Source organism: Bison bison, unplaced genomic scaffold (assembly GCF_000754665.1).
Source record: "Bison bison bison isolate TAMUID 2011002044 unplaced genomic scaffold, Bison_UMD1.0 scf7180017864289, whole genome shotgun sequence".
In the NCBI taxonomy this organism is placed as follows: Eukaryota; Metazoa; Chordata; class Mammalia; order Artiodactyla; family Bovidae; genus Bison; species Bison bison.
The window spans coordinates 14,543,603-14,556,114 of NW_011494861.1; the positions used below are offsets into that span (position 1 = coordinate 14,543,603).

At 44.0% G+C, this 12,512-nt stretch overlaps 1 pseudogene; it reads left to right on the forward strand.

Moving 5' to 3' along the window:
• The window catches only part of LOC104996120, a 38,754-nt pseudogene extending 32,147 nt beyond the window's left edge, over nucleotides 1-6,607 (forward strand).
• The last annotated feature ends 5,905 nt before the right edge of the window (nucleotides 6,608-12,512 follow it).

The following is a 12,512-nucleotide window of genomic DNA, read 5'->3' on the forward strand; positions in this document are numbered from 1 at the left end:
ATCTCCCCTTGTTGTTGTTCAGTCACTAAGTCTTGTCCGACTTTTCACTACTGCATGCTACAGCATGCTGGATTTCTCTGTCCTTCACTGTCTCCAAGAGTTCGCTCAAATACATGTCCACTGAGTTTGTGATGCCATCCAACCATCTCATCCTCTGTTGCCCCTTCTCTTGTCCTCAATGTTTCCCAGCATTGGCATCTTTTCCAATGAGTTGACTCATCACATCAGGTGCCAAAGTACTGAAGCTTCAGCATCAATCCAACCAGTGCATATTCAGGGTTGATTTCCTTTAGGATTGACTGGTTTGATCTCCTTGCTGCTTTCAAGAGTCTTCTCCAGCACCACAGTTTGAAAGCATCAGTTCTTCCATGCTTAGCCTTCTTTATGGTCCAACTGTCACATCCATTCATGACTACTGGAAAAACCATAGCCTTGACGAGACACTAGATAAACTTTTTTTTTTTTCGTTTTTTAATTAATTTTATTTTATTTTTAAACTTTACATAATTGTATTAGTTTTGCCAAATATCAAAATGAATCCACCACAGGTATACATGTGTTCCCCATCCTGAACCCTCCTCCCTCCTCCCTCCCCATACCATCCCTCTGGGTCGTCCCAGTGCACTAGCCCCAAGCATCCAGTATCGTGCATTGAACCTGGACTGGCATCTCGTTTCATACATGATATTTTACATGTTTCAATGCCATTCTCCCAAATCTTCCCACCCTCTCCCTCTCCCACAAAGTCCATAAGACTGTTCTATACGTCAGTGTCTCTTTTGCTATCTCGTATACAGGGTTATCGTTACCATCTTTCTAAATTCCATATATATGCGTTAGTATACTGTATTGGTGTTTTTCCTTCTGGCTTACTTCACTCTGTATAATAGGCTCCAGTTTCATCCACCTCATTAGAACTGATTCAAATGTATTCTTTCTAATGGCTGAGTAATACTCCATTGTGTATATGTACCACAGCTTTCTTATCCATTCATCTGCTGATGGACATCTAGGTTGCTTCCATGTCCTGGCTATTATAAACAGTGCTGCGATGAACATTGGGGTACACATGTCTCTTTCCCTTCTGGTTTCCTCAGATAAACTTTTGTTGTCAAAGTAATGTCTCTGCTTTTTAGTAGGTTATCTAGGTGTGTCGTAACTTTTCTTCCAAGGAGCAAGATTTTAATTTTGTGGCTTCAGTCACTATTCACAGTAATTTTGGAGTCCAAGACGAGAAAATCTGTCACTGTTTCCACTTTTTCACCATCTATTTGCCATGAAGTGATGGGACCAGATACAATGGTGTTAGTTTTTTGAATGTTCAATTTTAAGTCAGCTTTTTCACTTTCCTCTTTCACCTTTATCAAGAGGCTCTTTAGTTCCTTTTCACATTCTGCCATTAAAGTGGCATCATTTGCATATCTGAAGTTGTTAATATTTCTCCCAGCAGTCATGATTCCAGCTTGTGATTCTTCCAGCCTGGCATTTTGCATGATTTACTCTGCATATAGGTTAAATAAGCAGGGTGGTCATATATAGTCTTGATGTACCCCTTTCCCAATTTTGAACCAGTCTGTTGTTATAGACTACTGGGTGGGATCAAGGCTTGGTGCCAAAATGAGGACCTCTGGGATAGCTCATGTTGACTAATATTCCCTGGGGCCTCTACTGCCTGTATCCTTGCCCACACAGTGAGTCACTAACAACCCCCACTACCCCAGGAGACTCTCCAAGAGTTAGGTCTACCCTGATTCCTGTGGAGGTATAGCTATATGCTGTGTCACAGTGCTTGTGAGTTCTTACTTGCATGCTCCAAGAGTGAAAATTCAGTTTTTCCCAGCCCTGTGGCACTCATGCACTGAGGCCCCACTGGCCTTCAAAGCCAAATGCTCTGTGAGTTCTTCCTCTTGTCTTGGAGGGCTATTTTTCATGTGGGAATGTCACTGTGTAGCTTGTGTGGGTTTAAAATTTTTGTGGTGCAAAAGCTGTTTTTAATATGTATATATACCTCCTCTTTCCTCTGTGTATGAAGGCCATTATGCTATTGAAAGGAAGTGTGACTGAGGTTGCGATGACCTGAGCCTGCACTGGATATTAAGCAGAACTGCCCCTTTGGTCTGTGGTTGTCACTGCCCTGTCAGGAGCCAGATTTGCTCCCTAGTTGTTGGAGTAGAGACCTTCATATCTTTTCCTGCGCTGTGTTTGTGATTTGATTGGAACATTCCCACTGGGAGAGTAGTCACTGAGTTTTCCTCATCTGGAGTGGTTCACCTTTGAGTGTACTCTTCTTATGTCACTTTTTATCCATTGGGCTGACTCAGAAACTACACTGCTATTGGAAGAACTCTCAGCCCCACCTTAACTATGGTCAGTTCAGTCAGTCAGCTCAGTCTCTCAGTCATATCTGACTCTTTGCGACCCCATGAATCGCAGCACGCCAGGCCTCCCTGTCCATCAACAACTCCTGGAGTTCACTCAAACTCATGTCCATCAGGTTGGTGATGCCATCCAGCCATCTCATCCTCTGTCATCCCCTTCTCCTCCTGCCCTCATCCTCTGTCGTCCCCTTCTCCTCCTGCCCTCAATCCCTCCAAGCATCAGAGTCTTTTCCAATGAGTCAACTCTTCGCATGAGGTGGCCAAAGTACTGGAGTTTAAGCTTTAACATCAGTCCTTCCAATGAACACCCAGGGCTGATCTCCTTCAGAATGGACTGGTTGGATCTTGCAGTCCAAGGGACTCTCAAGAGTCTTCTCCAACACCACAGTTCAAAAGCATCAATTCTTCGGTGCTCAGCCTTCTTCACAGTCCAACTCTCACATCCATACATGACCACAGGAAAAACCATAGCCTTGACTAGACAGACCTTTGTTGGCAAAGTAATGTCTCTGCTTTTGAATATGCTATCTAGGTTGCTCATAACTTTTCTTCCAAGGAGTAAACATCATTTAATTTCATGGCTGCAATCACCATCATCAGTGATTTTGGAGCCCCCCAAAATAAAGTCTGACACTGTTTCCGCTGTTTCCCCATCTATTTCCTATGAAGTGATGGGACCAGATGCCATGATCTTAGTTTTCTGAATGTTGAGCTTTAAGCCAACTTTTTCACTCTCCTCTTTCACTTTCATCAACAGGCTTTTTAGTTCCTCTTCACTTTCTGCCATAAGGATGGTGTCATCAGCATATCTGAGGTTATTGATATGTCTCCTGGCAATCTTGATTCCACCTTGTGCTTCTTCCAGCCCAGTGTTTCTCATGATGTACTCTGCATTAACTATGGTAATACAGGCAATTGGTCCTGGTGTATCTCAGGTATTGTTTCCACCAAGCCACCTGCTTGAAGTCAGGTCCCAGGACCTCAGGAATCATGCACCTGAACCCACTGTAGGGGCTAAGGTGGCAGCTCTTATTCTGTCCTGAACCAATCCCCATGGATATATGCCCAAAGCCTACAGCTGCTAAAGGTAGACCTGTCTCCACTGTGTGAATGCTCATCCATTTAGATGTTCCACGGGCACTGAGTTCACAAAGCTAGCAGCTGGGGTGTAAATCCATGGTTCACAGTCTCAAGGAGAGATTTCAGCTCTTCTCCCTTAGTTGCACAACTCCTGGGGCTCAGCTGTGGCTTCAGCCCCACCTCTTTGTGTCATCCTCCCACCAGTATCTGCTCCAGGGCTGACCTGGAGCACATTTCCTCACTCAGGCGAACAGATGCAGAGGTGGTGATGGGCTAGGAGACTGAGTCCCCTGGGGCTCTCAAGAGTCTGGGACGCTGTGGTGGGTGAGGTATGCAAGCCTGTTCAGGTGGGTGCTGCTCCTTATACCCATGGAGCCTGGGACCAGAATGTGTGGAAGCCTGCCATAGTGGCCCTGCCCCTGGTGTGTAACTCAGCAGTGTCACTGTGGTTCTATGGTAGCCTGAGCTTCTTCCACAAACACCCCTGGCTGTGGACCTCCTTACTCCCATCCCTTCAGTCTGTCTCTTTGCACCTGACAGCAGCCCATCACAGGGTCTGCTCTCCAAATCCCATGTTCCAGTGTTCAGCCTCCATCCACAATGGCAGACACACATCTCAGGCTGGGGCATGCAGGATAGTAGCATGGACCTTCAGCGGATGTCTTATTCTGTCCTGTCTGCCACAGACATGTTGCTGCACTATCCTCTGAGCCCCTGAAGCTCCCCTCCTGTCTTAGCTGATCTCCCAACCAGTGAGGGGGCTTTTCCAAGTGTGGGACCCTCTCCTCTCCTATTCCTTCACCCCATGGATGTATGTACCATTCTGTTTTCTCTTTTCTTTTATCTTTCTTTCATCCTACCTGGTTGCCAGGGTATTTTTCTAGTCCTTTTAGGTCCCCAAGGTATTCTACTAGTGTTAAGCAGGTGCTCTGTGATAACTGTTCCATTTGCAGATGTATTCTTGAAGTACTTGTGGGGAGAGGTGAGCTCACATCCTCCTATTCTGCCAATCTGACTCCACATCAAAAGGTTTTAGAGGTCTTTTCATTTCATTAATGGCTGAACTAGTCTCGCTTGACTATTTCCCCGCTTTCTCTTATTTTCTTTTGCTTTTTAAAATTAGAATTGTTTCACTATGGTTTACTAAATAATAAGCACTCCCAAGGCACAAACAGGATTTATTAGACGTTTCATTTTCATACAGTTTTCAAGGACAGTGCTGGTGCATACAGATGAGAAATCCCAACAGCCTAGGAGGAAGTTCCTGAGGTCTAAAATGTATTCTGCACCTCTCCTTGGATTACCACACAACCGCTGGTAACAGCCTGAATGGCTTTCAAATATGCTCCAAAAGCATCTCTATGGGGTCCCAGAAATAGGTACGTTTTCTCCTTTACCTATCAGTTATCCTCCAGAGTTCACTATGACCACAAAGGACCTCCTCTCCTCCTGCTATCTTCCCATTTACTCACTCATTGAAAAGAAACCACTGAAAACTAAAAACCAAGAAAAATTCAAACAATACCTACTTTTAAAATTCATGTCAGTTCTATATGATGGTTATAGTCAGTTATGGGAGAAAGAGAATAGATGACAAAGAAAGAAGACAAAGTCACAAACAGTACAATGACACTCACCTGGGGTGGGGAGAATGGCAAAACCAATACAATATTGTAATGTAATTAGCCTCCAATTAAAATAAATAAATTTATATTTTAAAAAAAGATAGGTAAAGGCAGAATCTCTGCAATAACATTCTCATTGGTGGCATTAAAGCCATGGTCACTGAATATTTTTTAACTCTACGTTGCACCCTGAAGATCGGAGTCTTGGCAAATTCACTTGTCAATTCTCCCATCTACCCCCACATGCACTCTCAAAGGACCTAGCCTCAAGGCCTCACACATGTTTACTGAATGAAAACAAAATCAAGTGCCCTCTGACACTCCCACTAGAGTCCAGACTCCTGTTAATAAGTGTGCAGCACAGGACACATCAAAAGGCATTTGGGGAAAGGAGAGTCGACTGTCAACCATCTCAGACTAGCCCTAAGGCCTAAAAACACTACTTTGGACCAGAGTTCCTCATATTTTTAAATAGTAAAACCTTCAAGAAATAAATTAAGAGGATAAGAAAATTGTGATATACAAGATTAGAAAGAATTTTATAACATGAAATGGCATTAATTTTTAAAAACTATTTTTCAATTTAATTGTTCAAAACATTGATACTGCTCCTCACTGGTAGTTCCTTACTCTACTTATTGCAGTTTCATTATTTTTTCATACTACAAGAACAACAAAATGCTATGCTTTTGAAAGTTCTGATTCTCATTAACTCATCTGAGTTGGGCAAAAAGTAAACTACACAACAATTTATAGATGGCAACTCCTATCACTATTTAATATTAATTTGACTCAAGAAAATTCAAATTCCATTATATATGGAAATGATTCCACCACTTTCTATTGGTACTGTTTTTAACAAATTATCATAAATTGTATACAAGCTAAAAAGGCATACTGTGAAAAAATCCTGCTCAAATGTGTAGGCTCCACCTCTAGCCTAGGCACAAAAGACAGTGTGGAGACTCCAGGCATTTTTATCTCTGCCCATTTGAATAAAAGCGGGTATGTTACAAGTGGGAAAGCATATGAAGTCAGATTGCCTTTGCGGCCTTTGCTGAAGGACGGAGTCAGGTCCTTCAGCTCCAGGTGTATGTCCCGAACCCCTGTGGACCCATAGGCCACACTGGAGGTCAGGTACTTCCCAATGCTTTTAGGACTTTCCACTTCTTCCTCTTCAGCAATGATGTCTTTGGGTTCTAAATAAATAAGTTTGACCAGGGTCCTACCAATATCCATGCCAAACCAGGGGAAAAGGGGCCACTTCTTCCTGAGGCTTTTGAGGGCCTGACTGGAGATAGAGGCAGCCCCATTGGAAGAGCCGGTCCTGTCCCCGCTTACGTCCTACATGAAGGGGAGGCCCAGGCCAAGGCCCGGGTGACAGGAGCCGACGCGCTGCTCGCCCTGTGCAGCCCACTGGGGCCCCGGACACCGGCTCCTGGGCGACAAGGCGGAAGTGGCGGCAGCCCTGCCCTGACGCCGAGCAGAGCCGCTGCATCCACAGTGGCCTCCGCTGCCACCTGAGCCAGCCCCTCATGCCCATCGCCTCCTCGCCAACTCCATTGCAGACCAGCCGGAGTAGAAGAACACCTTCTGCAGGCCACCTCTTCCCTCTCTTACTTTCTTATTAAATTCACTCACTGGGACTCAGGGAAGGCCTAGGAGGCTAAATGTTTTCTATAATGAAGAGGTAAAAGGAGAATGTGGGGTATCTGGCCTGGGAAGGACCCATAGGTTCCTGGTTAGTTATACTTTGATGTACAGTTTACTGCACAAATGTATTGAGCACAGTGCTATTTCTTCCCTATTCACTTTATTTATGTTATTGGCAGACAACTGATGTTGAATTTCCTCAAGTTAGCATCGCAGTATGAAATAACATTTGGATATAATCTAATGCTAATTATTTTTAAGACCCAAGTTAGATGCATTTAGTGTCACACCAGGCTTTTTGTTCCATTGTAAGAATCACAGGATGATAGAGACAAAGTCCCTGCCTTTTGTGGGACCATCTCTAACAGGAAAGATGGATAAAAAAGAAAAAAAAAATGTAATGCATTCCCTTTTCATTTTTAAAATTTTCTTTAACTTTTAATTTTGTTTTGGGGTGTGGCCGATTAGCAATGTTGTGACAGTTTCCAGTGAACAGTGAAGGAACTCACCCATGCATATACATGGATCCCTTCTCCCCTAAACTCCCCTCCCATTCTAACTGCCGCGTAACCTTGAGCAAAGGTCCATGAGCTCTACAGTAGGTCCTTGATTATCCATTTTAAATAAAGCAGTGTGTACATGTCCATCCCTTTCTATATGATCTGACAGTCTCACTCCTTGGTATCTACCCAAATGAATTTAAAACTTATGTCTCCATCAAATGTGAACATAGATGCTTATAGCAGCAAACTAAGTAACCAAGATACACATCTGTAAATGAATGAATAAATAAACTGTAGTGCATTCAGGCCAGAGAAGGCAATGGCACCCCACTCCAGTACTCTTGCCTGCAAAATCCCATGGATGGAGGAGCCTGGTAGGCTGCCATCTATGGGGTTGTACAGAGTTGGACATGACTGAAGCCACATGGCAGTAGCAGCAGCAGCAGCAGTGCAATCAGACAGTGGAATATTGTCAAAACATGAAAAGTCATAGAGGAAACTTATATGTATATTACTAAATGTGAAGCCAATAAAAAAGACTATATACTGTATGATTCCAATTATACGACATTTTGGAATAACTGTGGGGAATGCAAAAAAGACTAGTGGTCTCCAGGGTTGTAGGGACAGAAAGATAAAGAGTAAAGTAAAGCTGGCAGGCTACAGTCCATGGGGTCCGAAAGAGTCAGACATGACTGAGCGACTAAGCACAGCAAAGCAGAGTAAAGAGGATTTTTAGGGTAGTACAATTACTCGGTAGGATATCAGTTTAGTTGCTCAGTAGTGTCCAACTCTTTGCGACCCCACGGACTGCAGCACACCAGGCTTCCCTATCCATCATCAACTCCTGGAGCTTATTCAAACTCATGTCCATTGAGTCGGTGATGCCATCCAATCATCTCATCCTCTGTTGTCCCCTTCTCCTCCTGCCCTCAATCTTTCCCAGCATCAGGGTCTTTTCAAATGAGTTATTTCTTGGCATCAGGTGGCCAAAGTATTGGAGTTTCAGCTTCAGCGTCGGTCCTTCCAATGAATATTCAGGACTTTAGGATGGACTGGTCGGATCTGCTTGCAGTCCAAGGGACTCTCAAGAGTCTTCTCCAACATCACAGTTCAAAAGCATCAATCTGTAGGATATAGAAGTACATATTTCCCCAAACTCATAGACTCCACAATTCCAAGAGTGAATCTTAGTGTGAACTATGACATGTGGGTGATAATGATGTCTGTCTCAGTGTAGGTTCAAGAATTATAACAAATGTATTGCTCTGATCATGATGCTGGTAGAATGGTTGTATGTCGGGTGAGGAGCTAGACGGAAATTCTTTGTACTCTCTGCTCGATGGTTTAGTCGCTAAGTTGTGTCCAATTCTTGGGACCCCATAGACTGTAACCTGCCAGGCTCCTCTGTCCGTAGGATTTCCCAGGCCAGAATACTGGAGTGGGTTGACATTTCCTTCTCCAGGACATCTTCCCAACCTAGGAATCGAATCCTGGACTCCTGCATAGCATACAGATTCTTTATGGACTGAGCTATGAGGGAATAGTTATAGTGTAAATGTCAAACTGTTCTTACAAATAAGTCTGCTTAAAAAAACATGATTTCAATCCTTCCAGCTCTAAAATTTGATTATTTTTAAGGGAGAAAAAGAACTTTGTTCATTGATTTTTAAAATCAGTTTGAAAATTCTATTAGAAACCAAGTGAAGCATTTTTTAAAATCCACATTCATTCTTTAAAAGTAATTATTTTATAACTTTCAAATGACATTTATATCTTTAATATTTAGGTAAATCACAGCACAATTATTTAGTCAACTAGCACTTACATAGCAGCAGCTTTAAAAATAAACCAAAACTGAAGTATACAGACGTGCTTACAAAACTGCTTTATATCTCATGGTCTGATCTACCAGCAGGTGGCCTAGGAGACCTGAGGCTCAAAATGTCTATCTCTAGAGATAACACCAGTCTCTCCTATATCCTCTTCAACCCTTCCAGTGCTGGCTGAGACTTACAGGCCCAGCAGGAGAGCCATGAGGACTGCTCATGTCTACGGTCATTGTCTCAGAAAACAGTGAGGGCCCTTCCCAGAGCTCTCAGGTTGCTCACTGACCACTGACTGTGTTTCTTTTTGTGTGTATTAACCAACTGAAGAGCCACAGAAATAAGTATGGTGGTAACAGATGCCCCAGACAGAATATAGAACCTGTATGAATGGTAAGGTTTCAGAACCTAGCAACTCAGTGCTTTTTTCTATTATCAGTGTCTGGAGATTCCTGAAGTACACACAGAAAACTGAAGAAGACATCACAGAACACAGCAGTAAGTTTACACTGAGGATCTTTTTGCTTTTGACCTTTTGTTTACAAATATACAACCATGGATAATGCCTACATATGTGTCTCAAGTTCAAATCCACCTAAAGAAATTTAGGCTCATATTTCTGTCTCCATAGGACCCATCACCCCAAGATACCCTTTACCTCTCAGACCCAACTTTTCCCTCTGCAACCCTGCATCCTCACTGAATCACATTTTCTTCTCATATTCACATTGAGCAGACATCTAAAACCATGGGTTTCTGTCTACTCACAATGCAACTGTGCCTTAACTTTCAGTTTTCAAGAAACTTTTGACAAACACACCCAGCTTGGCAAGGATATTGCCCCAGTATATGAAGGGCTCAGGATGATACAAAGTGGCATCTCCACAGTGTGGACCAGAGATGGAGCTAATGCAGGTGGTATTGTGGTGACCTAAGACTTTCAGTATCTCAAGCAATTCGACCCGACACTGGGCAAGTCTTCCCAGTTGGAGGATTCCCTGAGAGATGAAACTCTCCCAAGAGACCAGGGACAGCTCTTGACTTAAACTGGGCAGCTCGGAGCTGTGTGCAGTGTCTTCTCCATGATGGCCGTGGAAAGTGGGTTTCCATGCATACTGAAGAGTGTGAACTGAAAGCAGTGGTTCAGGGCAGGCAGGATGGCCTCAAGGTGGGAGTCCCTGATTCAACACTTTCCTAAGTACAGTTCCTGGAGGGTGGCTACAACTTTCTCCAGCAAAGCTATGAGGAGCTCAGAACTAGAGTAGGCCAGGGTGACACCACTCAGATTCAGGCTCTTTAGCTGATTGATATTTGGACACTGGGAAAGGGGTCAAATCTGAAGCTGTAAGGAGGCAGTGAGTTATAACAAGGTTGTCCAAGGGGGTTGTCAGACATCTGGAATATAAAAAGAGGAATTATGTGTTAGAAACTGGGGTAGAACGTGACCTCAAATTGGAAGACAAGTGATCTGGCCAAGGCCACAATTTGTCTGACTGACCATCTGATAATGATCAAACCCAGGGTGCCCAGTCTTATTTTAGCCAAAGTCTCAATTACATAGTATCTTGAAAGCTCCCTTTCCTCATCTGTCCTGCAGAGTAGAACATACTCCACTTCTTTATGAGGATGAAAGAAATTAATGGAATGGACTAGAACAAACTCAGAGTAGAGCCTGACACTTTGTCTCAATCAGTGGGCATCCATGGTACTTTCAATGAGGCGAAGTCCTGTGAACAACTCCAAGGTAGCCGAGGGCTGCCCTGTCCTCAACCTGTCCTCAGTCACTGGGTCCATTGATGACTTTAAGGACATAAGGACACTGGATCCAGACCACATTCTCCAGAAGTCCTGGCCAGTATTCCCTCCTGTGGGGCAACAGCAGATGGTTTAAGATCCGTACACAGTGAAGCCAGTCTTAGAATTTAGGCAACAGTCTGACTTCCCACCTAAGCTCTTACCGCATGTTCCTGATGTCACCTGCAGCCTTGCCCCCTTCTTGTCTCTCTGGCTCTGTTTCCTCCCTCTCCTTTTCCCCCTCCATCCTTCCTAGATTTCTACTTCTAGTACACTTAGCATCACTAGAAGGATGTGTAGCATGTACTTTTAGGTTCTCTTGCATCTTAGGCACTCTTGTACTGCTGGAAGGCTTTTCCCAAAGAGAGCTCAGCAATGGCCAAGGTCTCTGAGCTTCTTCATTGACATCATCAGAAGCCTCTGGTCCATCTTTTGGCCATCCACTTTCTGATCCCATGTCTCTCTTCAGGTTGTCTATTAACCTACAAGGCTACCTGGATTAGACTCACCTGGGGCAATCTTTCTGGGCAAGCAGGACATCCAGCACTGCTTGTAAGGTCCCCACACAAGGTTTCTGCATCAGGCCTCCCAGAGGCAGGAGAACAAAGGGTCAGGTGTGCCTCATGGCCTTAAAAGTTTGACTGTTTCTTCCATAGAAGGCCCTCATGAACCGTGAGGGGAAGAGCTCAATGGGCAGATACTCCAGAATAGTGATGGCTGAGGCCTCATCCCTCAACAAGCTCATTGCCACCAGGTCCAGGAGTCTGGGTTGTGTTCAGAGATATATCCTGACTCTGCTCCAAAAGGAATCCTGTGGAAACTTCCAGGGAACAAGCCATCCTTCTCTGGCCAAACAAGAACACACCGCAGCCTGTCTCCCCATGTTCAGCAGAAACTTTTCTGGACCAAGGGCAGTGACTGCCTTGGCTGTGGTGCAAGTGCCTGTTAGTCCCAAGTACACTCTGGGCTCAGCAGGCACAAAGGCATAGCTCTACTTCTTTGGGCACTAGAGCAAGAACCTCACAAGCAGCAAGGAGGAAGAAACCCAACCACTAGTCCGTCCATTTCCATCCACTGCTTTGCTTAATCATGCTCCACTGGGAGGCGGGTACCATGAGCTGAAAGCTAAGCTTCATCTTTTTTGGGGAAAATTTTAATCCATCACTTAGAGCCTTAAAACTGTGGGAATAAGAGCATCATGTGGCCCAACACAGTCTTTATCCTCAGTTCCCACAGTTCACTGGGCTGGGGAAGGGTAAGTGAAGTGTGAAAGTCACTCAGTCGTGTCCGACTCTTTGTGACTCCAGAGATTATACAGTCCGTGGAATTCTCCAGGCCAGAATACTGGAGTGGGCAGCCGTTCCCTTATCCAGGGGATCTCCCAACCCAGGAATCGAACTTTGGTCTCCTGCATTGAAGGCTGATTCTTTACCAACTGAGCTATAAGAGATACCCCTACAATGAACGCTGCTTATTCACAAATTAAAATTTTAAATTTCAAGAAATAAAATTCCAACAGATGATTTTCACTAAAAATAGCATCTGCTCCTTAAAAAAATATTTTAAAATGGTATAAACCAAGGCACCAATTAAAATATTTGGGATTAAGTCAAAACCACAGAAGAGGCAAAATAAAAACTTTAAATCAGTACA